The sequence below is a fragment of the Lampetra fluviatilis genome, chromosome 1 (genome assembly GCF_964198595.1).
Source record: "Lampetra fluviatilis chromosome 1, kcLamFluv1.1, whole genome shotgun sequence".
NCBI lineage: Eukaryota > Metazoa > Chordata > Hyperoartia > Petromyzontiformes > Petromyzontidae > Lampetra > Lampetra fluviatilis.
The window spans coordinates 35,721,665-35,743,443 of NC_136275.1; the positions used below are offsets into that span (position 1 = coordinate 35,721,665).

The window sequence follows — 21,779 nt, forward strand, 5'->3', positions numbered from 1 at the left end:
CTCATTTGAGGCTGATTCTACCTAGAGGAGGCTCAGACCTGGTTCAGATAAATGTCACCGGTGTTAAATCTTGATTTAAAGCTTTCGTGACTGTAAGGGCTCATCCAACAGTGGACTTTCAGAAGTGATGTTTGTCGGTGTCGTTGGCTGTGTCGTTTGTGTTGTTGTGTGTGGACGTTCTCGTCTGAACACGGTGGCGTAAATAAACTCGGCGGCCTGAGTTACAATCTCGACCCACAGCGTATAACGCAAGTCCCAACAATTGGTGTCTATGATAATTGATAATTGTTTTTTTACCATTTTATCTGGCAACAAAACTGACACCTTTTTTTACAAGGAGTCATGTTTGCATTTACCCCGAGATCTCATACTCTGATGGTGCATTGTCTTTGAGTTGTGCGCCTTTTGGCGTCATCTGGTCCAACACCATGTGAGACTAGGCTCTAAGAAAAGCTGTCTCGGGTGTGGACCAATCATTTTCAAGGACAGTGCATACATGATCAGAGTTGTGTTTTTTGTTTTCATTCCGACCGCAGGTATTGTGGTCAATGCAAACATGACTCCTTGTAAAACAGGTGTCAGTTTTGTTGCCAGATAAAAGGATAAAAAAACAATTATCATATTTTGCGACTGGCAAAGGAGGTTCCAATGTTGAATTGGTGTCTAGTTGACCGTTTCTGGGTGTCTCCACCGCTCCCACTCCTAGGTCGACTCAGCCTTAAATGGCATTGTGTCACGTAAAAACGCCTGAACATTTTAATTAATGAGGCCTGAGTTCGATTCCTGGCAATGGATAAGCTCACTGATGAGCGATATCTGAAGTAGCCCTCTGCCTATCCCTACCTTCACCAATCCGCACTGACCAGCGTGGTAAAGTATGGTCATATATCTTCATGTCCGACGTGGCTTGGGGAGGCTGTAAACCAGCAGTGTATTGATAAAGTATACATTCACATTTACGTAAATGCCAATATAAAAAAAAAACGTTAAACACTTAGCGTGTGGAGGGGTAAAATGTGGGTTACTCCAAACTCTTCCCCGAAGTCTGGCCAATGTGGACGTGTAAGCAACTGATAGAAGGGCCCCGCTATTGCAAACCCTTTCGCCAGTCGTGCGATGATGCATGCTGCACGTGTTCCCCTCTGGGTGTTCGCCACGTGTTCCTCGCCTCGCGTCTGAAATGCACAACAAAGGTCCCGATTGTCCAATGAGGGGACAGGGTTTTTATTTTTTTCTGGAGACGACTCACGTGACGCGACGGACGTGGCCTCGCGTCTTCTCTTCAATCGCTCCGTGGCATGAAGCTCTATCCTCGACGCTGCCATTGTGTCGAGTTTATTTTTAAGGTGAGAACTCAAGAGAGGTGATCTGGGAGCATTCGTCTGACGGGCGGGGAGGGAGGGGGGTGAGGCGATGATTGCTGCTACGTGTATGAACCCAAGCGGTGTAATTTTCCAATTTAGCAATTCTGGACCCTGACGCCGGCAACGCCACGGCCTTCTCTCGCGAATGACGTCAGGGGGGGGGGTCTTTAACGTCCACTGTGAGTAACGCCGACTGCGCGTTCATCATTCCGTGGTCCCCGCTCATCGCTCGTGTCAACCGGCCCATCGCATTCGCGGACTCCTCACGATCGGCCACCGTCTCGCTGCGTTTCACGGCAACGTATTCATCAGCCGTTAGGTTCCAATGTGTTCTCACCCAGCGGCGTAGAAGCCGCTCATCGCGATCGGCCACATCCCCTGGTTGTGTTCGCAGCTCTATGTTAATCGCCCATCGAATCCCGGCGCATTATAATTCATGCACATGGCACTCATCTTCTTGGTTCTTTCGGTAAAGTCACGTAGAAGGGACGTAATAAAATAATAAAAAATAAAACATAATAAAATAATTCTAACGACGTTTCGGCCACAACGCAAGCAGCCGTCCTCAGGTGAAGAACAGGTCTGTCGGGGAGACAGGTGAAGACCAGGTCTGTCGGGGAGACAGCGTCTGAACGGCTGCTTGCGTTGTGGCCGAAACGTCGTGAGAATTATTTTATTGTGTTTTATTTTTATTATTTTATTACTTCCCTTCTACGTGACTTTACCGAAAGAACCAAGAAGATGAATCCCTGCAGTCACGAAAGCTTTAAATCGAAACACATGGCACTCTTCACGATTGTCCACAGCGCGCTGCGTTCACTGACATATACTTACTGTGCACGTGGAACGCTGCGCTGCAATGTGTAGCGGTGAGGTGCTACGGTCGCTATTGCAAATCGCCTCCCTTAAATCACGTGACGTCTGTGTGACCACGCCCACTCTCAACCCCGCCCATCTCCCTCCCCCGCCCCCTGTGAGAACAGCCGCTGCTCTGTGCAGTAGCAGCAGCGTCGAGGTCCCCGGCGTAGCCTCTTCCTCGCCTCTTCTTATTCATTCCCATCACTTCTCTCCTCTCTTCCCGATCGCGCTGACTGAAGTTTTCCTGTGTCCCCGACTCTGCAGCCTTTCCCCTTCGTGTTGTGGTCCGTTACTGGTCGGTTCCAAATGGGCAACGCCACTGCTTTATGCGCAGCGTTCGTACCAACGTAGGTACGAACACTGCTCACATGACCGTATCGCCCGCAGCGCGCTCAGATCGATCTCGTCAAGCTAAGCAGGCTTTGAGCCTGGATATTGCTTGGGTTGGTGGTCACCATCGCGCATGACAGGTGGGCGGCAGAGGGCAGTGCACGCAACATCCACCGTTGTGCCGTACTTATATGCCCCCCCCCACACACGTCTTCGCTTCCTGCCTTCGCCGAGCAGTGAAGGCGTAATGTTCGTAGAAGATGCGCTGTGTAAGCAGACGCAAAGACAAACATCTCCCCGATGACCTTCAACAGACTGTTGGGGCAAGTGTTGTGAGCGAGCACATTTGAGGCTGAGTCGGTCTAGGAGAGGCCCGTAACTAGTTCAGATAATTCTCGCTGGTGTTGTTGCCTGTGAGTGGGAGTCGAACTCAAGCAGCCGGCTTCGTAGCGCAGCGCGTAACCACGGCACGATCGCTTCCCACACGTTCACACCAACACACGCACAGAGACAGATATACACGTAAATTTACGCACAAACACAATCTAAACAAACACAATCAAAACAAAGATCCCCCGTATGGCCTTAACAGACCGTTGGGGCAAGAGCTGCAAGCACATATGAAGGCCGTGACGGCCCACGTGGGAGTGAGTGGCCAACACACCACGCCCGGCGGCCTTTGTCTCCCTAGTGGCGATGTTTTACACATCGCACCAGATACTCATTTAAGGCTGAGTCGACCTAGGGGAGGCCCAGGACCGGTTCAGACAATCGTCACTGACGTTGGCCGTGAGCGGGAATCGAACCCTGGTGGCCACGTTCGTAGCGCAGCGCGCTGACCGCTACACTACCGACACACACAGACAGACACACACACCCACATTACCGCTTACAGACACACACATTACCACTCACAGACACACACACACATTACCACTCACAGACACACACACAGACACACACACACACATTACCACTCACAGACACACACACAGACACACACACACATTACCGCTTACAGACACACACACACATTACCACTCACAGACACACACACAGACACACACACAGACACACACACGTACATTACCGCTCACAGACACACACACACAGACACACACACACAGACACACACACAGACACACACACACATTACCGCTCACAGACACACACACACACAGACACACACACACAGACACACACACATACATTACCGCTCACAGACACACACACACATTACCGCCTACAGACACACACACATACATTACCGCTCACAGACACACACACACAGACACACACACACCCGCTCACAGACACACACACACATTACCTCTTACAGACACACACACAGACACACACACATACATTACCGCTCACACACACACACATACATTACCGCTCACACACACAGACACACAGACACACACACGTACATTACCGCTCACAGACACACACACACAGACACAGACACACAGACACACACACACAGACACAGACACACACACACAGACACACACACACAGACACACACACAGAGACACACACACACACAGACACACACAGACACAGACACACACACAGACACACACACACACACAGACACACACACAGACACACACACACAGACACACAGACACACACACAGACACACACACACAGCATTGCAAGAGAGGCTGGTGGGTTCCTACTGCGCTTGCCTCTCGAGTGCAATGGGTGGAGTCGCCTCATTGTGCGGAGAGACAAAGGCGGTCTTTGTGACCCGCGCCTGTTGTGCGCTTGCTGGCCGCTGACAATGCTCAATTGGCTGTACAATTAGTGGCCCGCATGCCACGCTGGCCTCGCGTTCACTCGCACACGAACAGCCTCGGCGCGTCCGTGGGTGCACGGCGTGTGTAAGTGTGCGCGGGGAGCGGTGGTGCGGTGGTTAGCGCGCAGCGCCCGACAAATCGGGCGACCCGAGTTCGATTCCCGCTCGAGGCAAACATCAAGGGGGACGATTATCTGATCGACTCAGCCTCAAATGAGTACCTTGTGCGATGTGCAAACTTCGCCACTGGGGAGACAAAGGCGGCCGGGTGTGGTGATGACCGCCTCGTGCGCCGTGCCGGCCTTCATAGGTGTTCGCTAACCGCACCTGGTCCAACGGTTTGTCGAAGGCTATACGGGGGATCGTGTTCCTTGCCTATGCACAGGTGATGGTAACCGCTGCATGTATCTGTGATACAGGGCGCACGGGTGCTTATAAAACACAACCGGAGGGAAAATTACCGCTGGTAAGATATCACGCGACACATATATATATAAAACCTGTACGACTTACTGTTAGGGGGGCAAGGGCTGTTAGCGAGCACCTATTAAGGTGGGGCATGACACACGAATGCAGAGGTGCCGCCAGGCGCCACACTCGGCTGCCTTTGTTGCCCAAGTGCTGACGGTTACCCCCATCGCATCACGTGGCCATCATTTCAGGCCGAGTCGAACGAGGGGAAGCCCAGGATGCTCGTGATCTTATCCGGGGCCGGGAATCGAATTCCCCGGTTCTGCAGTGCTGCGGTGCTGTGCGCTCGACACTACGCCACCGCTCAACCTCATGCAGCACACAGACAAAGACAAATGTCCCCCGTATAGCCTCAAGGGACTGTAGGGGCAAGTGTCGTCAGCGAGCACTTATGAAGGCCAGCACGGCGCACGAGGGGGTGGGTGGCCAGCACCACGCCCGGTCGCCTTTGTCTCCCCAGTGGCGATGTTTACACACCGCACCAGGTACTCGTTTCAGGCCGAGTCGATCGAGGGGAGGCCCAGGGCCGGTTCAGATGATCGTCACTGGTGTTGGCCGTGAGCGAATTCGAGTACGCTATCCGCTACACTGCCGCTCACTCGAATGCAGTACACACACACACAAACGTACATACATAATCATGCACGCACGCGCCAAAACAAGCACTTGATAAACACCCTTGTAGAAACATAAACGCAAACACACACGTGTGCACACGCGTGTGTACATTGATAGACGTACACACGCATGCGTATTCATATCGCAAATACATTGCCAGGAGCGCACACGCACGCACGCATACACAGACAAAGACCCCCATATATCGGCTGAACCTGCTGTTTGGTAATGTTCCGTTAGCGAGCACCTACGAAAGGCTGGAACAGCACACGAGGGTGTGGTTGGCCAGCACCACGCCCGACCGCCTTTGTCTCCCGAGTAGCCATGTTTAACACACCGCACCATATGCTCATTTGAGGCTGAGTCGACCTAGGGAAGGCGCCCGGGACCTGCCCATATGATCGTCAACAAATGTCGCCCGTGATCGGGAATGGAACATGGGTCGCCGTGCTCAATGCGCAACGCGCAGAGAGACCTCCTCTACACGCGCGGTCTCAACAGACTGTGGGAGCCAACATCGTTGGCGATTATCCGAATCAGTTCCGGCGCCTCCTCTAGTTCCACTCAGCCTCAAATAAGAACCGATTGCGCGGCGTGTACAAACGTCGCCACTGGGGAGACAAAGGCGGCCGGGCGTGGTGCTGGCCACCCACCCCCTCGTGTGCCGTTGCGGCCTTCATAGGTGCTCGCTAACAGCACTTTGGTGTGGTGTGGTAGAGCGCGCTAACCACTGCACTGCGTTTCCCGCTCACGGACAACGCCAGTGACCATTATCCGAATCGGTCCTACGCCTCCGACAGGTTGACTCAGCCTCAAATGGAGTACCTGGTGCGCGGCGTGTAAAATATCGCCACGAGGGAGACAAATACAGCCGGGGGCGTGGTGCTTGGGTCAGTCGTACCGTCGTGTGCCGTGCCGACCTCCATAGGTGCTCGCTAACAACACTTTACCCCACACAGTGAGCAGCAGATACGCGTATACACACATACACACACGCGCGTATACATTACACTTACGTCCCGTGAAGACTTGCGACAAAGAATATATTTGCAAAGCGCGCGAGAGAGAGAGAGACTAAATTGCAAAGTAAAGCGATCTCCTCTGTTCGCGTTATTATATTTTTTTTCCCGTAAAATATTAATTAAGACGATGACCTTGTCTTTCAGTGGCTCCCGCAACCTTCACGATGCGTTTGGAATGCGATGCCGGCACCCCGTCACCCACGCTCACAGGTCGGCGTTCTCTCGTCAAGAGCAAGCCGAGTCTAGGACTACAGCAGCAGTTCAGCATCTGCAGCGTGGACGTCAAAGGCGCAAACCCTGCAACGGCGAGGCCTCACTGCGAGAGGACAGACGTCACGATGTTTAGGCCTGCTCTTCCTACCCTGGACGGGCGTCAGTTCTTATCAAGTCCCGAGTGCCGTTGGTGACTGGAGAAAGCTGAGGACAATTAAGCAATGTGAGTCGCAGCCTTTCCTCGTGCACACGTGGGGTGAGAGCGAGTGCAGGGCGCACGATAGATAACAGCACACCGGATCGTTACTCATTCCCTGCAGCGGCTGACATTTAAGGTTTGTTGTTTAACATTGACTGGGCCGTTCTTGAGTGGTCGACTGAGATGCATAACAGGCGCCACAGACTGTTGCGAGGCTACGTGGCCGAACAGCAGCGGTCAGTGCAGCAAAAGTCATTGTTGTACTGAATTTCTATGCGTTTCCGCTTTCATTATCCTGCACTTACCGGCGTAGCGATGTGTGGTCAAAGGCTCACCTCCGCTACGAACCCCGTAACCGGGCGGGGATGCACTTTTGTAAATCCACTCTAGCAGTGGATGGAACACGACGCTGTGCATGAACATGAAATGCTGACGTGGCATTTGGGTTCAAATGGAGCGACCAACATCAATAAAATTGGAGGCGGGACAACGGAACGAAAAACAACACAAACGAGACAGGTGAAAACCACACAGTCAACTAACCAAGAACGGCCCCAAATAAAGCAAAATTCCCGAACATCGTGAAAGCGTTAACCTCTTTGGTGTGGCAGCCCCCCACTCAACACCACTGCCCCCCACTTCCACCCCCCCCCCCAACATGATATGTTTGCGTGTTTCCTGCACGGTATCCATGCCGCAGCCTCGACGCCTCCCCCCCCCCAGTCCACCCCACCCGCCCCCCCGCTGGGGGCTGGTAACCGCTGCCATAACCACACAGGCTGCAAAGAACCATGGCGGAACAAGCGAACTGTTGTGAAATGTCTCGAGGTTTTGTATTCGTCAGCAAAAGGTGGTTGGTGGTGGTGGTAGAGGGGGGGTGTACTTCCTTCCCCCCCCCCAGCCCCCTCTAACTCCCACCCATCACCACATCCTCCAAACTCACCAGCACACTTCCCCCTTTGTCTCCCCTCGGCTCACCACACCCACTCCACAGAGACCCTGTGCAGAGAGCCGGCATCTCTGCGTGCAGCTGTCGTGCGTGAGGGTGTCTGTGCGTGTATGTGTGTGTTTGTCTGTGTGTGTGTGAGTCTAAGTGCCTGTCTGTGCACGTGTGTTTGTATGTAAATGTGAGTGTCGGTGTGTCTGTATGTCTGTGTCTAAGCAGCAGTGCAGCGGTTAGCACGCTGAGCTGTGAACCCGGCCGCCCGGCTTCGATTCCCGCTCATCGGCAAACGCCAGTGACGATAATCTGAACCAGTCCTGAGCCTCCCCTAGGTAGACTCAGCCTCAAATGAGTACCCGAAATGAGTACCCGGTGCGATGTGCAAACATCGCCACTGGGGAGACAAAGGCAGCCGGGCGTGGTGCTGGCCCACCCACCCCCACGTGTGCCCTGCCGGCCTTTATCGGTGCTCGCTAACAGCACTTGCCCCTACAGTCTGTTAAGGCTATAGGAGAGGGGTATTTGTCTTTGTATTTTTTGTCTGTTTGCTTATTAGTGTGGGTCGTGTCTGTGCGAATGTGTGTGTGCTTGTTTGTGTAAGTGTCGGTGTGTATATCTTTGTGTGAGCCTAAGTGTATTTGTCTGTGTATGCGTGTGTCTCTGTATATGTATGTCTGTGGGGAGCGGTAGTGTAGCGGTTGGCACACTCTGCTACGAACCTGGCAACCCCAGTTCGTTTCCCGCTCACGGCCAACACCGGTGACGATTATCTGAACCGGTCCTGGGCCTCCCCTAGGTCGACTCAGCCTCAAATGAGTACCTGGTGCGATGTGTAAACATCGCAACTGGGGAGACAAAGGCGGCCGGGCGTGGTGCTGGCCACCCACCCCTTCGTGTGCCGTCCCGGCTCGCTAACAGAACTTGCCCCAACAGTCTGTTACAGGCTATGTCTTTGTATTCGTGTATGTCTATGCTTGTTTGTCTATGCCCCTGTGTGTGTTTCAGCCCGTCTGTCTGTATAAATCAAATGAATGTACGTACTCTATATGTGTGCGTGTGTGTGTGCGGCTTGTAAACACAACAACGAGGGGAGCGCCGGGCGGCTAAAGTGCCGCAAGTTGGCACAGTGGTGGGGTACAGCTGGTGTGCATCTCCCGGTCAGCCAAACCATGGCACCACCTGGGTCTGTCCCGAGACCTCCTCTCAGCGAGCCTTCGACACTTCACGTGGCCTCAATGTGCACCTGGCCTGGCACAGGCGTCGTGGTGACGTCACAGTCACTTAGTGGCGAATGGCCCGGGGTATTGGTATTGGCTTGTACACAGCACATACATCTCACCGGGTCATCACCTTGTTATAGTTGAATAAATAATGATAATTAATTACTCATAATTCATAGAAAGCCAACGGAGTACAATGCAACAATGTAAACGTGCCAACACACACACACTATAACAAAAGAACAATGACCGCGTGATTTTAATTCTTCAATAATCACCGCCTTTTGTTGTTGTTGTTGCTGTTTCCACCATCGATGTTGCAGTCGAGGCAAATGCTTTTGCTCGACACAGCCACGCAGTTTCATCTGCACGGCGTTTTGCCATTCTGTAGTATTGCTATGACAGGCGCTGTATTCAAACTGCATTGTATGGGGTGGTTTATTTTTTCTTGAGTATCGCACACCGCGCGATCCATAGACTCACATAGAGACCCCCATAGACTCACACGGCGAAGCCGTACTCACGAAGAGACCCGTAGACTCACGCAGCGCACAATAGGCTCGTATCAAGACCCTAGAAACATGCACAGACTCACACGACAATCCGTACACTCGCATCGAGACCTGTAGACTCACACAGAGACGCATGGATTCTCGTAGAGTTTCACAGACGGAGCAATGAGACCCACAGACTCTCATCGAGATCTATGATGACTGCATCTGTGAAATACATATGCCGGCTCTGTCTGCGCGGCGTTTGTCGATCGCGGTCATAATTTAACGCGATGCAAATGCACCTCGCATTGTGATTGACAGGAGGCGAATTTCGTTTCGTTGTCGCCGTATCTTGTTGAACATCGATGCGACTCTTTGAGCGGTTAAACAATGCGGGCATTCACCAACACACACGGTTACCAAAGCGCGCGTCATTGATTCTCAACTCCACGTTAAAATCGACGTCTGCGTCGTTCGCATCGCTTCTATAAATCATACGTAATGCGTCTTAATCATCTACAGACCTTTCTCAATCCACTCTCCTCTCTCTCGGTACCCGTCGCACTAGTCGCGGTGGGTAGTTTTGACCATACTTCACCTTACTTGGTGGAGCGGGGAGGGCAGGGGTCAGGACTCAAAAATCACGCGCCAGCTACGACTGTTGTTAGCCGTGGTCTGGTATCGAACACGCGCAGGTCGACGTATTGATAGTGCCGTGCGCTGATGGCTGTCCAATTAGCACGGTCGGCTACGTACGGTGCGAAGGAAGTTCAAAACGCATACAAAAGACAAAGATCCCCCGTATAGCCTTAACAGACTGAAGGGGCAAGTGCTGTTAGCGAGCACCTATGAAGGCCGGAACGAGACATGAGGGGGTGGGTGACCAGCACCACGCCCGACCGCCTTTGTCTCCCCAGTGGCGATGTTGATAACGCAGCGCGCTAACCCCTGCACTACCGCTCCCCACACTGTGCCTCCGTCATAGATGGTCATCATGAACACTCTAATAATTACCACGTTAATTCAACATTATATCGTAATCAGATTTGTAAATAAATTAAAGCCGTTTACACGTATTAATGATTACATTATTTGGTGATGCTGCGTTGGAAGTGGTGTGTGCACAGGCACAATTTACAACAACAAACTTAACATGTTCGTCAACAATGTGTGGCCTCAACAAGCAGACAATAGGAAACGTTTCGGGCAATGTGCCTTCTTCATAGCACGTGAAATGCGCTATGAAGAAAGGGCCATTGCCCGAAACGTCGCCTATCATATATTTGTGTTCTTTCCTTCTCAGGCCACAGAGTTATTGGCCAATGCGTTGAGTTTCTTTCATTTGCTCTTTTAGTGTTGCCCTACCGTGGAATCCACCACGCCTCCACGTCCACGTCTGGCGTCGATTCCTACTCGATGCGTCGTTTACACGCGGACAGCCGCGCGCTGCTGACTTGGGGGGGGGCTATGGGTGGGGGGGGCGTAGGGGTAGGGGGGGCGTAGGGGTGGGGGGGGGCTAGGGGTGAGGGGGGCGTAGGGGTGGGGGGGCGTAGGGGTAGGGGGGCGTAGGGGTGTGGGGGTGCGTAGGGGTGGGGAGGCGTAGGGGTGGGTGGCGTGGCGGTGGGGGGGGTAGGGGTGGGGGGGGCTAGGGGTGGGGGGTCGTAGGGGTGGGAGGGGGGCGTAGGGGTGGGTGGCGTAGGGGTGGGGGGAGCTCGGGGTGGGGGGGCTAGGAGTGTGTAGGGGGGGTTGCCTGTCGCGTTAAACGGCGCCGACTCGTGCAAATGATCGGCGGCCCGATAATTCGATACCGAGATACAACACAAAAAAAACGCAAATAAATCTGATTAAATAATCAATGGGTTGACAGCGTGACCTGCAGCGTGCGCCCGCGCGCGTTCGGCTGCGTGAGAGGGACGTCTCCTCGTGGGACGAGGACGAGAGAGAGGGTCGCGTCGTATCCTCGCTCACGGCGATTATAACGCCAACTCGGGAATTGGCAATGTGGAACAGTGAGAGGGGAGGGAAGGGGGGGGCACGGTGATCCCGTGTGTTTAGCCGCGCGGGTACGCGGGTGGCCACGACGCTTGCAAAGTGGTTGCCTTGCGAACCGACGGCGCTGTGGAGGTCGCAGCGAGGTGTCTGTCGATGGATCATCGCGCGCAGATGTTGTTGTGAAAACTCTCCATGCCCCGCCGTGGACCTCGAGGAGGTGCCCGTACCCGGCCTTGCCAGGAGAAAGCAGTGCAGCACGTGGACTTATCGCCGTCAGTTTCCATCTGTACGGGGATAGAATATTGCCACCTCGCGCGAGCCGGTTTATGTTGTTTTTTTGTGTCCCGGGTGCTCCGGTTTCCTCCGCACGTGAATAATAAACACAACTCATCATTCATTGGCTGGCCATCGAACAAAGACGGTCACTGCACGGCGCGCTTTCAGGTGCGCTTTTGCGGCCACGTGAAACGCTCTTCGTTCCCATACTAGGAAGACACCGGAGCCGTGCGCTTTTAAATCATCTAGATTTGAAACAATAGTCTGTTTAGAACTTCTTTTTGTAGTTTAGTTTGTTGCCCTTCGCGCGCACCTCCGGTTAGCCCGGATGGCTACGTACGGCGCGAAAGAAGTTCAACATACATACAATTGACTGAAAACATCGCACAAATAGAACCCAATGCAGCAGCAGGAACCTTCTGCAAAAGAGACCTACGACTCCGCGTGGCTTGCTGGATTAAAAAAGAAAAACGCGTGATGGTAAATTTGTATGTATGTGTGTACGTTTTACCACGAGGTTCTGGATATGTAGCGTGCACGCGCCGTATTCCCTATTTTGAATGCTGTGTGTACGCGTGTGTTGGCATGTAACTGGTTTACACATGTGCGTATGTGTTTGAGCGTGTGCATGGTCTGTTAATAGGTGCTCGCTAATAGCACTTGTCCCAACAGTCTGTTAAATGATATATGTGGGGGGGGGGGTAATCTTTGTCTTTGTATGACGTTACTGACCTGGTTTTGGCAACTTAATTTCGGTCGTACGCCGTGCCGGCCGAAATAGCTGCTCACTAACAGCACTTGCTCCAGCAGTCAGAAGTCTACAGGGGTTAGGGGTGTCTTTGTATGTATGCGTTCATATATAATGTACGTGTGTACGTGTGTGCAAGTGTGCTTGTTATGTATGCATGTACGTGTGCGTTGGCTGGGTCATGGTGCCCGCATGCCTAGCCACCGCATGCTTTAGCCACACCGCATGCCCAATCAGCTCTTATTTGCCCGCATAGAGGCGGTCTAAACGGGTCTCGGCACGGCCTCGAGAAGAGGTTGGGGCTAATGCGGTGCAGGAGGATTTGTAGCCGAGTGGCCTTGCCGATGACTGTTATACCAGCGGTGTGAAGATCGGCCTCTGCGGAGGAGACTCGTGAACGACGCTACTGGGCAGCTGGGGGCAGTCAGCCGACAGCAACAACGAGCGGCGCAGGAGAGACGCTCACAACAACGAGCGGAGCGCCGGGCGGATACAACTAAAATGAGGAGCACAAGGTGGTGCGCCTGCACGTTACCCTGGTCACTCGGTTAACCCGCAAATACCTGGACCGGGTCTCGTGGACTATGAATGAGCACGTGTAGTCATTGCAGCGATGGGGTTCGCAGTGCAATGCGCTAACCGGTGCATTGCGCCCGAGGTATCATTCGACGCTCGACGCGGCTAACGAGGTGCACCTAGCCTGGCACGCGCAGCGCCGTGGTGACGTCACCGCCACTTAGCGGTTATTGTTATTGTTTTCTGCGGACGTGCGAACGCACGCGCGCGCGCGAGAGAGAGAGAGAGCGCGGTTTGCGAGAGAGAGAAAATGTTCAAAACGGAGAGCGCTTCATTAGGGGTGCAGTGTGGAAGCTACATCAAAGGGTGGGCCAATGGGCACAGAGCCAGGCTGCGCCCCCCCCCATCTCCCCCACTCTACCCTCCCCCCACCACAACAACATCGTCGTGCCATCCCTCCCGCCTCCACCCCCACCCACCTCCTCCCCGACCACATCAACGCACGCGCACTCCCTCCTCCTCCACCGTTTCCTTATTCTGGCATCAGCATGGAGCTAGCTCGGGGTTTATATACAAAGACGAACGCAGTGCACCCCGTATAGCCTTGACGGACTTTTGGGGCAAGTGCTGCTAGCGAGCACCTATGAAAAGCGGCACAGCATATGAGGAGGGGGAGGGGGGCTGACCAGCACCATACCCGGCCGCCTTTGTCTCCCGAGTGTTAACGGTTTACACAACACAACCCGGTACTCATTGGAGGCTGAGCCGACCTAGGGGAGGCCCGAGATCGGCTTAGATAATCAACGTGAGCGGGAATCGAACCCGAGGTTCGCCGGGTTCGTAACCACCACTCCCCATTGAACAAAGCCCCTCCCCCACACGCACCCCTAACCATCGTAGCCTTGGTGCCTGGCCCGTCCCCGCAGTTGCACCGCCTGCACTACCGTCACTTGAATGCCACGCCACCGACTGAGTTTCAAAAAGATTATGAAACAATCGGACCCTCATTTTTTTTGGGTGATCGGAGAGAGACCTCAGTGTCTTTTGGGGGGAAAAAGCCGGACGCATAAAAAGTAAGGCATTCGCCAATACCGTGTCAATATCGTGTGAATCATTCACGCGCTCGGTATACCTACACGGCACACTCGCGATGGTACGTCATTTAGACGCTAATCATTGCTACTATTACCTGCATGTGTGCGCGCAGAGTCCCTTTTGATCATTTCGCTTGACAACTCCGCTGGTCAGTTCGGATGTATTACAGGTGGTGATGGGTGCACAGAAGTACAGTCCAACGCAATGGACGTTGGTGGTGACTTGCCCCCTCTGCTAGCCCCCCACACGTGTTTACATTCGCGTGGGTTCATCATTCAATCATTTATTTCCAGATATATGTTTTAACAGAACGATCGTAATCATATAATTTGTATGTATATATTCAAATTATACACCGCCACGTGTATAAACACACAAAGATCACCCTTATAGCCTTAACAGAATGTAGGGGCAAGTGCTTTGACCGAGCACCTATGAAGGCCAGAACGGCACACGAGGGGGTGGGTGGCCAGCACCACGCCCGACCGCCTTTGTCTCCCCAGTGGCGATGTTTACACACCGCACCGGGTACTCATTTGAGGCTGAGTAGACCTAGGGGAGGCCCAGGACCGGTTCAAATAATCGTTACTGGCGTTGGCCGTGAGCGGGAATCGAACCCGGGTCGCCAGGTTCGTAGCGTAGCGCGCTAACCGCGACACTACCGCTACCCATATATATACTGCGTACACATATACGCACACACGCCGTATGCTTATTTTGGAGATGCCGCTTAAGAAAATGAGACGCCACCACAAAACTTGTGCCCGATGTCAATTAAGTTCCACAAGTCTGGTCACGCACGGCACACCTAGCTGCCGGATTATAAGACGCACCCACGCGTTTGTTTTTCTCGTTAAGATACAGGACGGGAGAAAGTGCGTCTAATAATTCGGAAAAAATTGTGAACACATTTTTTTTTCTTTTGACGGAAGTTGACTTTTGAAATGATGCGGCAGGTGGTGAGATCTGCTTTCTATATTGGACGTGTGTGAGAAAGGGCTTCATAGCTCATCGGATTCCTCCAGTATAAATACAGAGTCTGCTATTGCGGTCAAAGCCATACAAGTGGAATCGTCACCCGTGTGATTACAAGACGTGGTAGTCCCGCAATTCTAAATTACAGCACTTTCGCAATCCACTGCTGGATGAAGGCCTCCACCCCACGATGCTTATGGGTGGTTGTCCGGCCATACTTCACCACACCGGTCAGCGCGGATTGGTGAAGTGGGTGGGCGGACACCACGACCGATTCAGATACCAACTTCGGTGACAAATATCTGAACAAGTCCTGCCACCCCCCCCCCCCCCCCATTAGGTCGACTCAGCCTTAAATGAGCACCTGGTGCCGTGTGTAAACATCGCCACTAGGGAGACAAAGGTGGCCGGGTATGGTGCTGGCCAACCAACCCCTCGTGTACCGTGTCGGCTTAAAAATAGGTGGTCGCTATCAGCACTTGCCCCAACAGTCCTTTGCAGCCTACACAGGGAATCTTCGCCTTTGTATTTACATGCGCGTGTGATGGCATACAGTAGGACTTACACACGCATGCGTGTGCGTGTGTATGTGGATTCAGTCAAGCCATGACACCTGCCAGCAGTGAGCCTTCCCACACTTCACGTGGCCTCAAGGTGCACCTAGCCTGGCACAATCGCCGTGCTGACGTCACACGTGGGACTACGAATGAGCACGTGCAGTCCCTGCAGCGCTGCATGGGGTTCGCAGTGCAATGCGCTAACCGATGCGCCACCGCTCCATCATCACACGCTAAAACCGAACCGCTGCTAACTTTGTGATGATTTTCTTTGAACCGGTCAATCTCAGGCAACTTAGACTCACCACTTGTGACAATTGGAGACGTGAAATCAAACACACACACACATGTGCTTACAAACTGAACTAGAAGCATTCGATTTGTAAAAACAATACACATTTATTATTTACAGATATATTTAATGACACATCGTCAACATGTCCTGTGATAACATCACACGCGTATACACCAAAAGTACAAGTCCAACTTCAAAACGCTGGCTTCCTTATCATTACTAAATTACTCTTTGGTTCTTTCGGTAAAGTCACGTAGGTAGTAGAAAAAATAAAATAAAATATTGTCCTTGTTTATACACCTACACTTGACCGATTACACGCAAACGCATAGGCGCGTGTGTACATACTGAAACAAAGATCCCCCGTATAGCCTCAACGGACTGTTGGGGCACGTGCTGCTAGCGGGCACCTATGAAGGCCGCCAACAGCGGCACACGAGGAGGGAGGGAGGCCAGCACCACCCCCGACCGTCTTCGTCTCTGCAGTGCCGATGATGGCAGCACACCGCGCCGGGTTCTCGTTTTAAGTCGGATTCGACCGAGCCGAGAACCCAGGACCGGTTCAGATAATCGTCTCCTATGTTGGCCGCGAGGGAGGGGGGAGGAATCAAACTCAGGACCGCCAGGGTTCTTAGCTTAACGTTCTAAACATTACACGGATTTGTTTTAATGTGATTTAATGTACAACACCGCTACTTTGAACGTACATCACACATGTGTACTGTATATATATTACGGTATAAACGTTATGTATATAAAGACAAAAGGCAAAAATCCTCCGTAAATCCTTAACAGACTGTTGGGGCAAGTGCTGTTAGCGAGCACCTATGAAGGCCGGCACGGCACACGAGGTGGGTGGCCAGCACCACGCCCGACCACCTTTGTCTCCCTAGGTGGCGGCATTTACATATTGCACTAGGTACTCATTTGAGGCCGAGTCGACCCAAGGGAGGCCCAGAACCTGTTCAGATCATCCTTACGGGTGTTGGTGGCCTAGGAGCGGGAATTAAACTCGGCTCGGCGGGTTTGTAACGCAGCGCGCTAACGGATACACTACCGCTTCCTATACACATATACACACGCGTGTGTGTGTATATATGCATTAGATAGTAGCACACGACAATTCAGACTCAGTCGGGCATTTATTATCCCAGCAGGCGAGGGCCCCACTGAGTTTAGCTGCTGCGGCGTTTAAAGCACGACCCCCCCCCCCCCCCAATACAATCGGCAGTGGCGGCAGTCACGGGACGTGGCAGTCACACAGAGACCCAGGGGTTACGCGGCAGAGACTCGAGACTTTATTTTTCGGCTGGTAACAAGGCACCAAACCACCACACATTGACAACAATCGACGGTTACAGAACATTGCAAGGGGTGGGCTGGGCGGTGGCAATGTGCAAAAACTGACAATTGCAGAAACAAGGATTTCGAGAAGAAACAAAAACCCAAAACACATCGCTTCTACGCACACAGAACCCACGGGGGCACGGGGCGTCTTTGCTGGCAAATTGGCAATAAGAACAACTGTTCGTTGGCAATAAGAGCTATCGAATTGCGGCGCAATCGAATTTTGCAGGAGAGTACGCGCACAAGCTACCACTCGTGAATGCCGAAATTTTGCAATCGGGAGGTACCCGTCGATGGACCACCGAACACACTGGGCGGCTCCGGAACCGATAACCGGTTTCGACGAAAAGGTTAGAGGGAGAATGGGTAACCGTACCGCAGCGACAATTTGTAGAAACGGGCTCATTTGCACGCACCGCGCGGGGTTTTACAATTTTCGCTGCTGGACGAACGGTGCCTCCAATTGTCAGGGAGGCTCAAGAGTGTATATTACTTGGCCTACTCTTCCGCACCGAACAAACGAATTGGAAGAGGCGCTGGGCGTACCCACACTTTACCCCACCGCACCGCGACCCCTGCTGCTTGGTGGAACTGTCCAGTTTGTTTTAACTGCCGCGCCCGGAGATCGAATCGAGCCCGCAACCTCTGGGTTACGACGTCGTGGCGGGCTGCCGCAAACCGTTTTGACCCCTGCGGCAGCTCCTGAACTTTCCTTTCTCAGTTGAACAGAGTTCGAATTTACGTTTACGGTAACCGGTTTTTTCATCCGGTTACCGGTAACGATTATAAGGACCCTAAATCACCCCAAACCAGAATCGTCACGATGCCACGACTCCATATAACGTTAATCAGATTAACAATAATATTCCTTCATTACTAGCGAAATCCTCACCAATACATACACTCGCTATATTTATAATCGTCAAATGATGTTGAATATATTTACATCGTAATCTTCAATAATAAGAATAATCAACAGCATCGTATTAATACCACCACCACCATCACCGGCAATGCAACAGATTCGTAACAGAAGATGTATAATCAGAAAAATTATAGCAAGTCACCATTCGCGTTGTCATCATACTGATATTCGTGGTGTGGCAAGGACACGAGTAACATCATTGTAACACTATCATCGTACTTTAACCATTGTCATCATCAGCACCACCAGCTACGCGAACATTATCACTCGTCACTGTGCCATTGTAATAATCTTAACATCACTGCCCGCCCAGTAGTGCGTAGTTATAAGCATCAATACACGAGCATCTTCATCACAGCAGCAATATATTGTGATCATACACACACACAAGTAATTTTCATCTTTACCAAAATTTACGAGCGTCACCACCACACCAGAAATATCTCAACACCACCAAGACTACACACACCAGTCATACAAATCCCTCATCATCATCATTCACAAGCATCATTATTATCACTGTCAGAGTAACACGGTAGCATTAACACCATCGCTACACACCAATAATACAAAAAAAACTATCACAATTCACCAGAACCACACCAGCAAAATATCAATAGCACGCATCAGTGACCTTCCATTAGCTTCACCTCAGTATCATTTACAAAAAAAAAACATTAATCAAATGTATCATTACAACGTCATCATAATTACCACTGCACACCGGTTTTCTATAAATATAAAAGAATCGTAGCCGCGACCCTAACAATTCACGGTTTGGCTCACCATCATAGCCACGCACTTACCTGTACGCGACATCCACACCGCTCTTCACCCCCCCACCCCCCCCCACAGACCGAAGTTGCATTTACGAAGGCGGCGCTATGGGAGGACCGTTTCCCGAAACGTCGCTAATTATCAACGATGCATTTGTGTTGTCCAGTGCAAGGGACGTCGTGGTTGTTGTTGTTGACAGCAGCAAACTTCGCTGTCGCGATCTTGCTGATGCACCCAACCATCGCTTTCCATTCAAAGCTTCTCAACAACGTCGCTGCAGCACGAGTGGATCGATGCTTCTTCGTGCGGACACATCGTCAGCTTCCTCGTCTCGTTGGCGTTGTTTTGTTTGTCGTCGTCGTCTAAGCGTTTCAAAATGCTGTCGGTTCAATGTATTTAGAAAACGAGCGAACGGCGCTAATTCAATGGGGGGGGGGGGGGGGGTCTGCATTCGATGCGTAACCCGCACTCAACCGGACCCTGTAATTAGCCAAATGGAATCAATGACAGCTTAATTGCTGGTCAGAATATATGCAGATGTATGCTATATAACTATATATATATACTTATACGAGCATATAGTTGTATATATACACGTAGACATGTGCATTACGATAAGTGCATCTAGTTATATATGTAACTGCAAATTACATTTACAATGTAGAGCATAACCAGCGTTTGTAAGCATGCTGTATGTATATTTAGTGAAATCGCTACACTGCTAACGATGGATGGAAGTACATGCACATAAAATTAGCACGGATTATAAACCATCAGCGTTTTGTATCCATAACCATGAGCGAGGATTGTGATGTTCACGGCGGTGGCGGTACTAATGTAGTGATGAACTCCGAGCAGATTGCGATTTTAATTACGTATTGCTGTTGTATTGCCCCAAAAGTCTGCCAAGGCAATACGGGTGATCTTTGTCTTTGTAGTGGCGATGATGATGCTGTTACTGATATGATTAATTATAAAAACGTTACCGGTACGGGTCGTCGTGATGAGTCAATGATGCGATCATAACAGCGCTATTGCGATTATGGTAATGGCGATATTATTGTTAATGAAAACAGCTGAAGAATGTTCGATAACAGTAATTATAAATACAATCTTACCTCGTCAAAAGGTGCGTGTTGCACGAAGTTATTACGTCCTGTGAACGGAACGAGTATCGAGGGAACTCCGTGTGTGGTTTCGGATCTACCGGACATCAGCGAAAGAAGCCCGACAGCTCATCGGATGTACCCTCCGGTAAAAAAAGTAAACAAGATTCTGATTCTGGGATCTCATCCACGATTCCAGTGTGACGTTGAGAGACGGGTTGATGCGCGATGGTGCTCGTGATTTCACACAGAACTACAGACAGACGACTGGACAGACAGGGGACTGGATAGACAGACAGAACAGACATTGACGGACAGGCAGCGAGACAAATGGACGCTCTGGCCGACAGGGGAGCACACCCACACGGATACGTTGCGTGATGTCGCTGCGTTTTCAGTGCTGTACGAACAATAACAGCGTCGCATGCACCATTAACACCGTTGTTTTAGAAGGAAAAATATGTACGAGGCGACGTTTCGGCCAATGGGCCTTCTTCATGTGCTATGACGAAGGGGCACCGCCCCAAAACGCCGGCGATTATACGATTGCTTTTTTTTCTAACAAATGTTTAGTTGTTTACAACAATAACTATTCCTATAGACACAAAGACAGACGAATGGACAGAAACACACACACACGCGCGTCCCTGCAGTGTCTACGCAGCCCTACAGATTCCCCATACTTCACCTTCTCCCCAGGACAAACGCGGCAGGCGAGAACAAAGGGCCCCGCGCGCCTCCATCGCTTCCAAACAACAGCCTCGGAGCGCGCCATCATCCGTGCCGCGACTCGCCACGGCGCAGCGCTCGCAGCGAGTCTCGTGTGGCCGGCAGAGTTGAAACGGATCGAGCTCGAGAGAGACGACAGCGAGGACTGTGAGAATGAGAAGAGATGGGCCGGGTGGGTTTTCTTCTTCTTTTCGGATTCGCTCGCAAAGTGCGAAACAGCACGCACGACTGCATCAACCAAGAGCGCATTCAGCAGTGATGGCGGCGAGGGTCGTGGGCATCGCTCCCAGCGTCTCTTCCACCCCCCACCCACCCACCTCGCTTCTCCCTCTCCCGGCGTCTCCTCTCCCGCTCCTCCTCCTCCTCCCCCCGCGGTCTCCCAAAGATCGGCGAGCGAGCGAAACGAGAAACTGCGCGCGCAACCACCGCCCCCACCAACACTCATCCACCCACCCACCCCGGGTCCCATCTAAAACCCAGTCACGCTCACTCAGCACGAAGACAATCGTCTCCCCCCCCTCTCTCTCTCCACGCCTCCTTCCCTTCCAGCACACGCGATAGGCTCGAACAGGACGCGGGGAGCACGGCTCCTTTGCGAGCACCCATTGAGGCCTGTACTCTACGCACGAAAAGCGGCGGCGGTGGTGGTGGTGGTGACAGTCAAAACAACCAACCCACGAACCCTGGACCTGCCTTTTGTCTTCCCGCTCCGGATGTCTAACACGAGGAGACTGCCCAGAACCAGCTCGGCCACTCGCCACGCGATGCTCGCTGTGTCCTGGAACCGAGCTCCTGAGACTCCACACATTTTGCTAACGCGCCCAAAGCCACTGCGACATCGCTCCCCTCCCGCCATTGTCTTGTCAAAACACCACTCAACTGTCCACAAGACGACAACTCCA

The 21,779-nt window shown here is 52.1% G+C and overlaps 1 long non-coding RNA gene across 1 annotated transcript; it reads left to right on the forward strand.

The window, feature by feature from the left end:
• Positions 1-1,171: 1,171 nt before the first annotated feature.
• Positions 1,172-21,076, forward strand: LOC144935123 (uncharacterized). Its single transcript, XR_013637268.1, has 3 exons — positions 1,172-1,346; positions 6,615-6,906; positions 20,848-21,076. It is a non-coding gene; the product is annotated as an uncharacterized LOC144935123 (long non-coding RNA).
• Positions 21,077-21,779: the final 703 nt, after the last annotated feature.